Genomic DNA, 12,822 nt, shown 5'->3' with positions numbered 1-12,822 from the left:
GTACCACTGTAAGTGCAAATTTTAAAAAGGATGGCTATGTTTCAGTTCGCATATTGTTTTGGAAAGTGTGATTTTGAGAAATTAGGCTTTAAGTGCAAACTGAATTCAATTTCCCCCTCACCTGTACTACTTGGATGTATAAGGTTAACATGTCAAGGAGAAGGCTACCCTAGAGTCCACTCTGGTGTGCTGGTGGTGTTCCATGAATTGGGGAGAGCTTGTTTTTATGTGAGAAAGTCCATAAAAGCATCCATCTTCTGGAGCAGGGGAAGAAAGAGGGAGCTCATTCCCTTGACTGGTATACTTTACAATGCCTCGTTCCTCCAAATCAAGGTCTTTTAAGAGGGTGCTACTAAAATTCCAAGTCAAGCTGACCTGTGCCTCAGCCTGATTTGGAAACCTGTTACCACACTGAAAAGTTGATACTCATATGCACTGTGTTGGCTTGAGTACAACGTCATTTTTAAAAAACCCTGGGTCTCAGCTTTCATATATTAAAGCTCAATGGTGATATATTCACAGGTGTCCTGGAAAAACCATAGCAGCTGGAGCTAGATCATTTTGTATGTGCAAGGGGAGCCTTTTATACATTACTTCTCAATATGGTCATTTTGTTATATCCTAGGATTGTGGCTGGCTCAGTCTCAGCCTGAAGAGAGGACGAGAGCTAGTGAAGATGAACAGAGGGTGAAAGGGACCCCAAAAGAAGGATTAGCATAGGACCAGGAAGTCTATGATGTTTTCTGAACTAGACACAAGAAGAAAAGCCTAATGTTTTCTTGTGCAAACACTAGACTAGATCTGCATGTTTACAACATAGCGCAGGAATAGGACAGGGAAAATGAACAGTCTGCTGCTGGCTTAGAATAGAAAACAGGCATGAAGGCTTGAGGGTGTTATGCACAAATTATAAGTAGTGCTAACAATGAAAAAGCAAAACAGAACACTGGGCACCCACCCAGCACTTGCTAACTAGCAGAGGTTTGGCTAATGGCATGTCATGGGAAAGGAAGGACAGCATCCCAGTTCTCCCCTCACATTTCTGTTGAGGAGGGTGACCACAAATAGCTCCATTGTTTTGGCAACAGAAAACAGACAAATTTCATTATTATTCATTTGGTTTATGTGATTGTAGTTAATTTTGGGTGCCATTTTTGGGCTTGGGACTGAATGAGTGAGTTAAAAATGGCCAATACTGTACTAACCAGAGTACACTATTACAAATTTCTAAGCTATAGTCCTAGGTGACAGTATAACAGTCCACGATCTATTTACATTGAAAGTAAGCTTCCACAGTTCATGCCAAAGGAAATCTTAATAGCAATACCAGTAGTAATAGCCTAAGTACAGCCATTGCCCTAACACATGTTTTTGCATTATAATTATCTTTGCTCACATCTGTCATAGATTCATTCTCAGTTCTTTACAGGCACCTCCTGTCTTGTTGTCTACAACATTCTAAAAGTGGCAAGTCACCCATCCCTGAACGTTCAGTGATTAGAGATAGCTCTGAAGTGTTGTCATAGTTAAATTCTTCCTGATATATTACTTAGCCTGGATCTCCTTTTTTGGGAACACACAGGCTTCTTTACTCTCTCAAATGGCTTTTCATCAACAACAGTATATCTTGATGTTGATGAGGAAGGGACAGGGAATCTAGCGTTGGTGACGGAGAGTGATAATTTTGCAGCAAGGGAAAAGGTTTGATGTTACCAAACCTCTCAGGCAAAGACAGCTGGCCATATGGCATGGGAGCCCACAGGCAACACAATTCCCCCCCCCCAAAAAAATCTGAAACTAAAATCAGCAAATTCATAAAATGGTGCAGGCATGGGTGGTGTGGGTTTGTAATTGCACAGCTCCAGTTATGGCACGTAGCCAGTAGCTACCTATAATACTTGTATAATCACATTCAATACAGCAATTCTAGAATTGCGATGTATGGGCTATCTGTGAGGGCACATTGCATCCCCCCCAGAAATCTCCACAATAGTGCAACCTTGCAGGCAGGCGGGGAAGTTATGGATAGTAGATGCAAGAAATGGAAAATAATTGTGCATTGCTCACTATTACTACTATTATTGATAGCAACAATAATAATGAAGGATAATAATCGTGCATGTCAGGGGAAATCCACACAAAAAGGGGAAGAGACTAGGAAATAAAGAGATGACTGTGGCTAAACACACTTAACACCTACTCAGACAGAGGGGCAAATAGGCATGTCAGGAAACTAATTGTATGGATTGCATTTTGCATGCTTGACATCATGACTGCAGGGTGGGTGGATGAAAGAAACTTTAACCTTTACTGCTTCCATGGCCCTGGTCAAGCTCTGAGGCCCCTGCAGCTGCCATTTGTCCAGGAGGAAAACTGCCATTGGCACAAAGACAGCTACACACAGTTAGAAGTGGACACTAGTGGGTCATGGCAAAGTTGCCCAGCCCCCCCCCCCCAAAAAAAACAAGCCTATTGCAAAAAGTGGTCCAGAGGACTGTGATCAAGGCTGGCATCAACAGTTGGCATGGTTGGGCATCTGCTGAGGGCTCCCATCTCTCTTCACTGGTGCAACCCCATCTGCTTCTCTCTTCACTGGTGCAACCTCCTTGATCACCTGTTCCTCACTCTTGACTTTACAGGAATGTGCAAGAAAGCAAGCAAGCAACAACAGTAGTGAGAAGCAGAAGGAAGAGCTGTCACTGCCTACTTGTTCATTGGCTTTGAGTGGCAAACAAGTGGGTGATACGCATGAAACAAGATAAGGCAGAGGATAGCAACCATAGCAGCTAGGAGGTAGATTCACTGAGGGAGAGGAGGACCACACTGAAAATGCTTTGCCCAAAGGCCCACCAAAACCTGGAGTAAGCACTGACTGTCATAGGCAAAACATGGCAGCTTGTTCTTTCAGTGCCAGAGAATATATTTACCAAGCTGTTTTTAAACTTAGCCTGCTCCTTTCATTCTGCTGGCTCTTAAGATTGTCACGGGAATTGTCCTGCTATTTTTGTGCTTTGATTTAATAACATTCAGCTACAAGCATGTACTCTGAAGAAACACCCCTAAGGACTAAATCTGTGAGACTAGAGAGGATAGCTCACTCAGTCCATGATAGCACAAACTCAGTCCACTGGGTAATATAACATCCTTCTTCACGGGCATCCAAATAACTGAGCACATCAAGTTCTTTTAATTATTAATTGGTCTGTCTAAAACTCCTACATGATGCAGAAGATGGATAAATCTTCAAGTGATTTTGAGGGTGGAGAAAAATCTTAAGCACAGGTCACCCAAACCCTGGAGGGGAAGGGTGAGGCAAGGGAGTGGGTGGCAGGAACATATTCATGTTGTTCAATGAGTGCTCCAGGACTGATGGTTACGCAATCGGAGAATGCTTGACCTATACTGATCTTGGCAAGGCACCCACAGGGCACCATGAGAGGAATCAGCAAGGAAAACTCCAAGCAAGCCACTTGCTCTAATGAAGTCTAATAATGGATTGTGGGGTTTTGTGTTTTCAGGGCCAGATCACTCCTTCTGGGCTCGACCATGTTCTTGAGAAATGGTAGCTTTAAAGGGGCAGACTGCTGATCTGGAAACAGCTCTACTACTGCTTTCTGACATTTCTTCCTATGTACATTGCTAAGTCACCATGGGCATGGGTTCATGGTACAGAGGGGAGTGGGCTAGTTTCTCAGGGAGTCAAGGCTCCAAGGACACAGACTCTGGATGTCCCAACTCAGGAGTCCATGGCCAAAGAACCCCTGAGGCTCAGGCCAGGTCAGGAGGCTGTGGCCTGAAATAGTTTCTAGTACCACTGCTTCTGATGGTTGTGGTCTGGTGGATCTTCCTCATATGCATGGGAGTCAAAGTCGAGGCTGCTGCTCTGGATAGGGCTTGTGACATCACTGACATAATTGTTCTAATAATCAGAGAAACAAATGAGATTGGGGGTTCTTAATACCAGGAAATGAAGACTTCATTTTGGTACTCAGACAGGAGCAAGAATTTATAGAGAGATGGAAGGCACATGCTTGTGGGGGCCAACACCTTACTTGTGGGACTTGCACTGACTGTTAATCTACTACCGGGTCAAGTTCAAGATGTTGGCACTAACCTATAAGGCCCTATATGGCTAAGGACATGGTGAATTGAGAGACTGCCTTATATCTTATGTACCCAGTGGGTCACTGTGGTCTGCAGGAGAGCTTCTCCTGAAAGTTCCAAAGATTTCAGAAACCCATTTCACAGCAACTTGGAGCAGGGCTTTCCGTATGGTTGCCCTTTTCTGTGGAACAGAATTCCTGTTGAGATACAGCAGAATTCTGCACATCACCTAGCTCAAGCAGAACAAGGAAATAAAAACAAAGATGGATGTTAGAACAGGAGTGGGAAATCCCTTCTAACTAGCAGGCCAGATTCAATTGTTGCCAGGCCTCTAGATCCCAGCTGACACCCCCACCACCACTGCAGAAAGCAAAATTCCTTTCAGTGTATCTGAAGAAGTGTGCATGCACACGAAAGCTCATACCAATAACAAACTTAGTTGGTCTCTAAGGTGCTACTGGAAGGAATTCTATAATTTTATTTCGACTACGGCAAACTAACATGGCTACCTACCTGTAATTAGAACTGCAGAAAGCAGTGAGGCTTGCATCCAGCCAATGCTATTTTTCTAGAAAAAGAGGTCCCAGAACTCACCATGAACGCCTCCTTGCTCTCTTATAATGGCAATGGCTCGCACCTGAGAGGTGCTGGAACTGAGTTCTGCTGAAAAAAAGCCCTGCATCCAGCACTAACTGAAACAGTTCTGAAAAGGAACAATCAAGAGCCTTACATTTGGTGGTGAATACAAGTTGCACTATCTATTACAGAGCTCCTCGTGCTTTCAACAGACATTGGATCCATTTCGGAGCTCCTGAATGGATCTACTCCAGCTGTGTGGCTTGCATTGAGCACCAAATGCAAGCTACACTTTGAAAGGTGCAATCAGGAGGGCACTGAAAGGTTTCTGGGGGTTCCTTTGCAGTCACAGCTTCACCTGTTAAATACCTGATATCATATGACATCAAGGTAAGTGACAGGAGGCATGGCAGGGGGGAAACAGCTTCTCAAGCCAAAGTAGGACCTGCTGGTTTGGTATGTAAGGTTAGAACATCCCTTTGCCTTTGTCAGAAGGTAGAATTTCTCATATTTCTTGATGTTCTATCCAATACATAAAATGCAGAGGCCATGGGCTTTCATTCTGACAGGAGTAATCAGAGAAGCATAAAAAGTTTATGTGTATATGGAAAAAGGATAATTTTTTTTTAAAACGGCATAAAGAAAAACATATAACAATAATTCATGCTGTCAGTTCACTTTGCAAATACAACAGCCACCAGTATTTTCATATAAAATTAAGCATATGTCAATATAAGCTCTCCAGATGTTCAAATAGGTATCTATATGAAATTGGCATGTATTTAAAAATATGTTCAAATATAGCAAGGGTACCTTGAAGTACAAGTCCCTTGGCAACGAGAAGGGCTCACAATATCCACTTTTGTTGAGACTCATAAAAAGCAACCAGGTCTACAAGGCAGCATGCAGTAATTATATATTTGGGGTGCAAGGTACAGGACCATATACAGTTATACGGTAGGCATATCAGCATAGCCATCTGTGCTATTTGTTGCAACCAAAAGCTCAAATGCTGCCTTAAACTAGAACAACCAGATGTCTCAACCCAAAATAAACCTTTTTAAGTTGCAGAGGCGTGGCAGTGACTGTTGTTTTGATCTTCTCCCTTCCCCCAACCTTCTCTCAAGAAGGCTGCAGAATGACGGACAGGGAGTGTGGTCTTATTTTCTCCAAATGTTATGTAACTCATACCCCCAAGAGAATTAACCAGAAATAGGTTTTTCAGAAGATGGTAGCACTGATTTTTTTTGTTAGAACTTTTATATTATTATTACTATTTTTGGCTTTCTCCCTAAAGGCACAGGCAAGATGTTAGCAACTCATGCAATGTCTGCCTGCAAGCAGCCTTACAAAGATTTCGAGATGTATATTTTTTTCCTGAAAATTCTAGGTTTAAAATACAGTGGTACCTCGGGTTACATACGCTTCAGGTTACATACACTTCAGGTTACAGACTCCGCTAACCCAGAAATAGTGCTTCAGGTTAAGAACTTTGCTTCAGGATGAGAACAGAAATTGTGCTCTGGTGGCGCGGAGGCCCCATTAGCAGGAGGCCCCATTAGCTAAAGTGGTGCTTCAGGTTAAGAACAGTTTCAGGTTAAGTACGGACCTCCGGAACAAATTAAGTACTTAACCCGAGGTACCACTGTATTTGTCTCTCCGTAATGAAGCAGACCTTTTAATGGTTCAGTATGCAAATCCTCCCGTTTATCACACACTACACATTCGTTGAGAATAAATATATCAGCAGGTAATATATTCCTAAACTTTTTTAAAAGGTGTGAAGAATATTTTTCCCCCAGACCTGCCACAACTCTGCTAATGTAAATTGCCAGAACCAGAACTCCTAAATATATACGCCTAAAAAAATAATAATACCCGATTACTCTGGGGTACAAATACACCCACCCAGACACCTATCCCCTATCCCAGATTCCCCTATCCCAACATCCCAATGCCATGTACAGGCATTGTGTCTCAGCCCACCTGCCCCTGTCTCCAAGATCTAGCTATAACCCCAACTGACTGCCCGCATAATCAACATACAAGCAAAGATAAATTCCTTCTCCCCTGTACATATGCCTATTTTAACATTAACAGGCTTATTGCAGAAAATAAGTTATGTTTCATTTTGGTAGGTCGGTGTCTTCCCTTCCTTCCTATTGACAGGAAAGGCTGTTGGCTGTACCACTCAGTAGTAGAGTGGGCAGCACTGAGGAAGGGAAAGTTTGAAGCTGCTGATCAGAGGCGAATTTCTCTCAACAGCAGGGCTCTAACAATTACAACAGCCCCTCTCAGTGTGTGGTCATTGTAAGTGCAGAGAGGGTTATTTGTCATTTGAACATCTGAGCCTTACCTAAAGGATAAAGTGGTACTGCCAGCAACAGGTAGATGAATAACATGGAGATGCTGGTTGTGAACATTAACACTTGGGCTTCAGTCCTAACTAAACACATACTAGGGAAAGTAAGCTCTTTTTGACAAAAATGGGACTTCCAAGCAAACAGGAATAAGTCTGTTCTGTTAAAGACAACAGCTTCACATTTATTCATGGATAAAGTATCACTGAAACAAATGGAACAACTGTACTGAATTGACTTTCACTGCTTAACATCACCACTAATTTTAAATGGATTTCAGCCAATAGAGCTCTCCCTTTTCAGTTTATTCTCCAGGAAAAATAAGTGGTAATTTTAGTAGACTGGTATCATATCATCAGGAATGTTCTGTGGCTTAGAACAGTGCTACTAAAAGTGGTGGTCCACGGAACTGTGCTGGTCTACAAGCCATCGCCACACAGCCCAGATCAGGTGAGACACTTTAGGGATCAAATATGGTATTGGTCCCTGACACATTAGGGGTGGGAATACTGGTCCACCACATCAGATAAATTGAGCAGCAGTGGCTTAAAACAGGGGAGGGCAGAAGGTAGACTGGGATCTGAAGGGAGATCTCTGGCTGATTTTAAGTATACCGGCAAGGATTTTGGATTCCCAATTGCTCACCAACAATAGCAGCAAAAATCCCCTTTTACGTTATATTGCCCAAAGAAAGTGGGGTTGGGGGAGGGAAAATCATGTGTTCCAGTACTCAAAACAACATTCTTAGGCTGAGGATTCTCTATTTGTAAATGTATGTCTTTGCACCAGTTACCATCTGGTGGATCTCATGGTTCTAGTAAAGAACAAAGTGGATCCCGCAGTCCTGAAGTCTGCCCACCCTTGCCTTAGAGCCACACTTGAACACTACCCACACATAGAATGGGCAGTAAGAACCGCTGTGCATATACCAGGTTTCCAAAATCCATCAAAATAACCAAGTGTCTTTCAAGGCATCAGGATAGTAATGCCTAGTGTCAGCCTTCATGTTGAATACCTGAGAGGACTTTCACAACATGCAAGCATGACTGCCTTTTGAGTTGCCTCAATAACTGAAAGTGTGGTTACCAAATATGGCAAATTAAATAAACAAGCATTAATTACAGAGGGCTAGGACTGGCAGTGCTGCCAAGCTTTTGCAGTTCTTGCAGTGCTCCTTCAAATCTTACTCTGTCTCAATCTCTCTCTTTCTTTTTCATACACACATGCACGTGCGTGTGTGCGCACACACACACACAGCCTGACCTGAGGCTCCTGCATAATATTGCTCCCATGGGAAAATGAGCAGAGAGGCTGCCCTTGGAGTTGCTGGGTTGTAGGAGTATCTACCTAAGCTTGAAATCTGCCCTGCATGTCACAATGGCCATTATCACGAGCAATAAGATTCTAGCATGAAGGATAGGCTTAGGGTTCAGGTTCTCCTGATCTCCACAGCAGTTCCCAGGGTGAATTAAGCCAGGAGCTGTTGCAGTTGTTGCCTTGGCTCTGCAAGTCCTACCACCAGGAGACTCAGAGAAACCACCCAGTCTTGAAAGCAGCCTGCCAGCTATTCAAACTATGTGGGGCTGAGACCACCAAATACCCAGATGGGGCCAGACCCCTCTCTTCACCATAGTTTCCATGCTTAAAAAAATATTTGGGGTCTGCAGGGGCCCCACTTTTGGTATATGGGAGCTTGCAGATTTCCAGCTTTGCAGATATTTGATGCTGGTCTTACAGAGAACAGTTTCCCCACAACCCCAGATGTGCATTTTTAAAATTCAGGCAGAGTGTATTAGATTCCTTTTCAGGTAATAATTTGTATTTTCAATTTAATACTATCTTTTCTTCATTAAAGATTCACATAGATTGAGATACCCATTAATTACTCTCCATTATTCAATGCTACCCCTTAAATTTAAAGAATAAACATTCTAAAAAAAAGTCCAAAATCAAAAGGCTAACCTATACCCAGGGCAGTATTCCTGTTGGAACACTTGTAATTAATAGCTGGAGCTCTTTGCAAAGCTGTTCAGTCTCATTACTCTCTACGTAGTTGAAAATAACAAATGTTTCCATAATCTGTTTTGCCATCTTGATCTGTGTGTTGTGTCATGCATGCTCCTCAGTGAGACCTAGTGCAGCTGTTGGAGATGGTAACGATGAGGGAATACGTTTGTGGACTTTATATATCATCCTATGTAATCCAAGAAGCCACAGCTGACTTTATAGCAAGCCCTGACATGAACATCATATGCCTCTCTATAAAGCAACATGCAAAATAAGGCTAGTTCTGATAGCTACAGCAAAGCAAGGGCACAACTGAAGAATCTTGCCTTAGAACAAGATTCCCTGAAACAGGGAAACTGAGCCCTAGGAAGCTAATATGAAGCCTGCTAGCAGTCTGACATGTTGAAAGAAACTGAACATTCTCACATCACTAGAAATCTGTCTTAAAATCATGTGAGAATGACATGTAGTGAACGCAGAAAAAAATAAAAGGCTAGCAGAGGTCTGCAGAGATCCACTTCCTTTTTTTCTTTACAGGATCTCCACTCTCCAGGATGGGGAGAAGGGAAGCTTTCTGGAAGTCGTGAGTATCCAATGCAATCACAGACAAAGTCTTCCTAATTCTAGAAATGCACCTGAACTGGCGTTCGACTTTACTAAGTGAAGCAACGATGCCAGGTACGAACGTCATCTCTGGAACACCCTAGGCCAGGGGTCTGCAACCTTTAAGACAAAAAGAGCCACTTGGACCCGTTTCCGAAGAAAAAAAACCTGGGAGCCGCAACGGGCGGGGAGGTGACGTCGGGACGGTGCGTGACTAATGCACGCACCGCCCCCATGCGACGTCACAGCCAGTACAGCGCCCACCACAGTGGGGAGTGTCGGGGCGCACAATGCGCCTCCTCCCCTCACTAGTATCCACCCCAGAGCCGCGGCAAAGGTATAAAAGAGCCACATGCGGCTCCGGAGCCGCGGGTTGCAGACCCCTGCCCTAGGCCAATGTTGCCGAATAACTTAACTGCCCACACAGTCACAACTCAGTTCACATTGTTGAGCTTACACATGATACAAATCAACCTTGGATGATTTTATGTTAGGATGTTCCAAAGCCATTTTTGTGATATGTAACAAGAGCATCTATTAGACTGTGTGCCTACAGGCCGGGACTGTCTTAGTTTTGTGACTCTACAGCACTTAACAAAATGTTATGTGTCTTATAGGTAAGTAAATAATAATAATAATAATAATAATAATAATAATAATAATAATAATAATACATAGAGGACTAGGAGCAGGGAGAGCTACAGCCCAAGTAGGGCAGCATCAATAATAATATAGTTATTAGTATTATTACCGTATTTATAAAAAAGAATTCTATCTACATACTCCAAGTGTTGTACAATAAAAACCAGTCTTAAAAGTATCGTTTAAAACAGCATTAAATGTCACATTCCAACAGGAAAACCACCAATCAACCTCTGAGAGCGCAGGAAAGTCGTCACAAACACTGACGTTAATCTGCTTCCTCCCCACAGACTTTAATCTGCTTCTCTCACCAGCAGGTGGCCTCAGACAAGCCACTGTTCCCCCAGCTTCTGCAATATGGGGGAGATAACCATATTGACTTACCATAAGTACTTCTTTTAAGTACTACTGAGGATGTCTGTGAAGTGCTTTGAACACTCAAAAAGAACATTCAACAAGTTAAAACTTTAAAGTGAAGGAAGCTGTGCAAGGTTTCATACGGCTCTGTTTTTGTGGACTTATGCTCCTTTTATATTGTAATGTGTTCCTCACATCCCAGAGTGGTTAAAAGTTTCAAGGGCATCAGCATTGTCCGAGTTTCTGCTTCCTTTGGAAGATCATTGGTGACTTTTGCTGTATTCAAAATATTTGAGCAACAAATTGAACATAACTGTGAGCATATACCCAGAGATGCAGCAAGCCTCAGCACTTCTTTCTTCTTCAAACTGAACATATTCTATTGCACTGTCCAAACACTTGCCTATATTGGTCTGTTAGCCTATATGAGCTAAGAAACACTGCAATACTCTCCATAAGTAGCTATAGCTCAGTGGTAGAGCACATGCTTTGAGTTGTAGCCAATGCTAGTCCTACTCAGAGTAGACAGATTGGAGTTAATGAACATGATTAACTTAGGCCCGTTAACTTAAATGGGTCTACTCTGAATAGGGCTTAGTTGGTTACACTCTTTGTCTGCAGAATATGTCAAGTGCAGCCCCTAATAATTCCTGTTAAAGGGGGATCTCAGGTTATTTCCAGGCAACCTGTTTATTAAGCATTCATTCTGTTCTGGTTTCTGGATAATTAATACAACATTGCATCAAGCATTTTATCCCAATGCATTTTGCTGTTACTTTAAAGGTAAAGGTAAAGGGACCCCTGACCATTAGCTCCAGTCGTGGCCGACTCTGGGGTTGCGGCGCTCATCTTGCTTTATTGGCCGAGGGAGCCGGCGTACAGCTTCCGGGTCATGTGGCCAGCATGACTAAGCCGCTTCTGGCCAACCAGAGCAGCGCACGGAAACGCCGTTTACCTTCCCGCCGGAGCAGTACCTATTTACCTACTTGCACTTTAATGTGCTTTTGAACTGCTAGGTTGGCAGGAACAGGGACCGAACAACGGGAGTTCACCCCGTCGCGGGGATTCGAACCGCCGACCTTCTGGCTGGCAAATCCTAGGCTCAGTGGTTTAACCCACAGCACCACCCGCGTCCCATAACAGTAAATATTTGGGGGAAGTGGGTTTGTTCTGCAAGAGCACCAAATCCATTTCAAATGCACAAACTGGATTTACTGGTTTGAGATTTAATCCAACTTGTGCAATAGTGACAGTCTGGAAGCCCTTTCAGGATCAGGTGAAGGGGAGACCTCGGAGGGCCACCTGCCAAGCAGAGTAGGCAATACTGAGCTAGATGGATTAATAATCTGAACCACTTCCTCTGTTACCTAAAAGCCAAACGAGATGTTGAAAACCAACTATAAGGATGTTGTTGATGCAATGAGAACTACTCCGAGCTTTCAGAACCCACTGAAGGACCAAGTTGCCTTCTGCACCATTAGGCAAGAGCAATTTTACTATTTATAACAACAGCCAGCAGCAAAGTGCACAGTTGGGTCATAAAAATATGGCACTAAATTTAATACGATCAGTCCACAGCATCACGGTTGATTTAAAAAAGGGAGGTGGAGTTGAAAGGAGGGAGGAGGGAAGGGAAGCCAACCCTGCCCTTGAAACTGAAGAAAGGATTTCGTGTTTAAAATTGTGACCAGGCTTCCCTTTCCCTTCAGTGTGATTAGAACATACTGTACTAGAGAGATCATCAGTGTTGTACACGTCAGCCTGTTTTCCTGGCTCTTTCATGTTACTGTCAGCTACACTCTCTTCACATTCCAACAAGATTTTAGGCTCTTCTCTCATCTCTCCCTCCTCCTCCTCCTCCTCCTATGTTGTTCCATCTGCTTTTCCCATCGATCATGGGTTCCATCCATCACCATTCTAAGTATCCTGTATTAATTGTTTGGAGATTTGTTTCTAGGTTAAATCTCTGCCAAATTCCCAAGGTAATTGCATATGTCATATGCCGGCCTGAATGTATTTCCATGCTATAATTAGCACATAGGAAGTCACTGACAAGCCTGGTTAAGTGGCCTTTAAAGAATGTGGGTACATCAACACTCACTGTTTCCCTTATCTTATTTTATGGTTCTGAATAGCCCCCAGAGTACTTTACTTAACATAATTTTTCCTTGCC

At 43.1% G+C, this 12,822-nt stretch overlaps 1 protein-coding gene and 1 long non-coding RNA gene across 3 annotated transcripts in view; one reads left to right on the top strand and one right to left on the bottom strand.

The window, feature by feature from the left end:
- Positions 1-12,822, bottom strand: part of TOB1 (transducer of ERBB2, 1) — a 122,218-nt gene that overhangs the window by 77,072 nt on the left and 32,324 nt on the right. The gene's annotated exons all lie outside the window — the stretch shown is intronic.
- LOC310839450 lies at positions 8,508-10,203 on the top strand. The gene is made up of 3 exons (XR_014561526.1): positions 8,508-8,848; positions 9,585-9,754; positions 10,043-10,203. It is a non-coding gene; the product is annotated as an uncharacterized lncRNA (long non-coding RNA).

The sequence above is a fragment of the Podarcis gaigeae genome (genome assembly GCF_964106915.1).
Source record: "Podarcis gaigeae genome assembly, chromosome: 2".
Taxonomy (NCBI): domain Eukaryota; kingdom Metazoa; phylum Chordata; class Lepidosauria; order Squamata; family Lacertidae; genus Podarcis; species Podarcis gaigeae.
This window is presented reverse-complemented; position numbering and strand designations above follow the sequence as displayed.